We start from the raw sequence: 3,195 nt of genomic DNA on the forward strand, positions 1-3,195 counted from the left end.
AGTGACAGATCTGTAACTTCATTTTCCATAAAGGCTGTGTTTGGGTTCATGTGAGAGGCACTTGCCAACCCCTCATCACAGTGCACCCAGACTGCAACCTAAAGGAAGCACTGAAGGGCCTCAGCCACCAACCTGGGTACAAATGTGCCTAGGAGTAAGGGTGCAGTTGACTGCAGGAGGACGGAGGGGGCGCTGCAGAGATGTGGTGCGGTCCACTCTGGCCCCATCCATATCCCTACTGCAGGTATCTGTGTGCTGGGAGAGAACTTGAGCTGGGTCTGAGGACCCACTTTGAGAGACACTGGCTGGTTGGAGGGCTCCTGCTGGAGTTGGAGGCAGAGAGGCAGGCAGGCTCCCCGTGTTAGTCAGCTTTGTCCCATCTGATACAAACAGCTTAAAAGAGAAAAGGGTTATTTTGCCTCATGGCTTTTGAGATTCAGTCCATAGTCAACTGGCACTTTTGCTTTTACATTTTATTAACTTTTTGGGTATAATGCAGATAAATAAATAATGATCATGTTTATTTTAGGGAATTTGTACTTTAATGATACATCCTGGTTCTTTTTTCCTCAATCCTCTCAGCTTTCCTTCAACCCCTCTTCTGCTCCTTAGGATAATAGAAACCAACCAAAGCTTGGTTTCTATTTTATTATCCTTCTTTTATTGATGTTTTCTTTTACTTCCTTTTTCTCCTCCTTCCTCCCTAGTTCTCCTTTCTTTTGAACAATTTCTTCCTATTTCATAATACCTATTATACACATTGGTCCTTATTTACCCTTTTGATTTCTCACACTAAAGAAACAATATGATATTTACACCCATGTGTCCATTTATTTCACTTGAGAGTATGGTCTCAAGGTGCATCATTTACCAGAAATGGCTCAAGTTTATCCTTCTTTATGGCTATTCTCCACTGTATAAAAACATACCTCATTTATCTAGTCCTCAGTTGCTGGGCATTTGTGTTATTTCCAAAATTTAGCACAAACTATGATATTATAAACTTGGGTGCACATATATCACTGTGATGTAATGTTTTTAATTCTTTCAGGAAGATATCCCAGAAGGGAATATCAATGTCCAATAGGACCTCTAATTCTAATTTTTGAGGCATCTCCATCCTGAATTGCACAGTGTTTGCACCAGTCTACATTCCCACCAACAGTGGAGAAAAGTTCCTCTTTTCGCCACAGCCCCGCCACCATTTGTTACTGGTCAATTTCTTGATAACTGCAATTATTTCTGGAGTGAAATAGAATCTCAGCATTACTTTAATGTGCATCTCATGAGTGACCAGTGATGCTGGAAAATTTTTTTTATATATTTGCGCATTATTTGTATCTCTTCCTAAGAAAAGTATATTGATTTCAGATGCCCATCTTTAAATTAGGGGAAGTGCTATATATTTTTAAAAATCTTTATATGGTGTAGACATTAGTCTTTTGTTTAAGAAACAAGTGGCTAAAATTTTTTCTCACTCTGTGGGTTATCTTTTCATGCTATTAGTAATTTCCTTTGTTGTGCAAAAGACTTTTAATAGAATGAGTTCTCATTTGTTTCTCTGTCATATTTCCTGTGCAGTCGGGGTTTTGTACATGAAATCTTTGCCTACATCTATGACTTCAAGGGTTCTCTCTATTCTCTCTTCCAGCAGATTTAGTATTTCTGTTTTGATATTTAGGACTTTCATCTATTTTTTTAAGAAATTGTTTTATTTTACATTGATCTCATTTTGTTTGCTTAAGTGTGGGCAGAACACCTTGAAACTACTCTGTGGTGGTTTCATGGCCTGCACAGTGGGGGTTGCAGACCAGTCTTCAGTGGCTGGCTGAGCATTCTTCAGTTTCTTTGGTAGGGAACTGCTGAGTGGGTGCAGAAAGTATCTGCATGCCTTCAGACCAGTCTGCGGCCTTAGGCTGAGCAGCAGTGAACTCAGGAGCCGGTGCAGTCTATTCACCCTGAAATTCCTCCTTAGTCACAGCCTTTTCAGCCACAGCTTGCTCTTCCTTTTCAATCTATTCAGGATCGAATAGAGTGGGAGTAGAGATCAGGCATGACTTTTCATGGATGTTCATGAGAGATGGTGCCGTCCGTGCATGTGCACCACTTTCCGTGCATGTGAGCCACATGAGACCCACAGAGTGAGCTCCCTTACTGTTGCAAGGGCTGGCAATGTCCGCATAGTGCCTTGGAGAATCTGTGTTAAACAGAACAGTGTACTCCCGGGATATTGAAGTAAGACACCTCTATGAGGGGCTGGTGGTCAGCCCTGGGGTCAGTAGCCACCAGACAACGTGGTTCTCAAAAGGCTGCCTGGATCTGGTTAGTGAAGTGCCCAGGAGTGAAGCGGCCAGTGGTAGGAGTAGCTCCAGTAGCAGCGCAAACTTCAGCGTAGCCAGCTGGCCGGTGTTCCTGGAGGATATCGCGCTTCAGCAGGGGTTTCAATGGCGACTATGGCTGGAGCTGCCGGTAGAAGCTCCTCCCAGGTCCGCTTCAGATGCTCGATGCAGATTCCATCACTTTTCCTTTTGTGGATATTCTGTTTCATCTGGAAATCCAGGCTGATGCCACCTAAGTGGCTTCCTGCAGCAAGGAACTTGAGGATATCCTCCTCCTTCCTTTGTGGGGACATCAAGGGCTCCAGACATTGTGGAGTTTCCATTTAAGTTAGATGGGAATCAAGAACAATGCTTACAGACTCCTGCCTTGGCAATGCAGAAATTCTGATCTATTTTTATTTTAATTTAGTGCATGTTGAGAAATATGGATCTAATTTTTGTCTTTGGCATGTGGAAAGCCAGGTTGTCCAGGAACCTTTATGAAACAGGCTATCTTTTGCCAGAAAGGGTGTTTGGTCCCTTTACTGAAGAGAAGGTGGCTGAGTGTGTTTGGAGCTGTTTCTGCCTCACCTGCTCTATTGACCCTTGAATCTGTTTTTCTTTGCCAGTACCATGATATTTTTTACCACAGCAACTTTGTAGTGTAATTTCAAGTCAGGAATTGTGATGCACCCTGCCTCATCTTTGTTGACTAAGATTTTTTATGCTCTTCTAGGTCTCTTCTAGTTCCAAATGAACTTTAGGAATGTTTTCTCTTTGATGGTATGTTAAATATAACAATTTGGGGGGCATGTTCATTTTTACCATATTGATTCTTCTTACCCAGCACTAAAGGATATCTTTTCATTTTCTGCTG

The 3,195-nt window shown here is 42.2% G+C and overlaps 1 pseudogene; it reads right to left on the reverse strand.

Annotated features, from left to right (window-relative positions):
* Positions 1-1,711: 1,711 nt before the first annotated feature.
* On the reverse strand, positions 1,712-2,648 carry LOC101575746 (annotated as a pseudogene).
* Positions 2,649-3,195: the final 547 nt, after the last annotated feature.

Source organism: Octodon degus, unplaced genomic scaffold (assembly GCF_000260255.1).
Source record: "Octodon degus isolate 3935 unplaced genomic scaffold, OctDeg1.0 scaffold00120, whole genome shotgun sequence".
NCBI classification, from domain to species: domain Eukaryota; kingdom Metazoa; phylum Chordata; class Mammalia; order Rodentia; family Octodontidae; genus Octodon; species Octodon degus.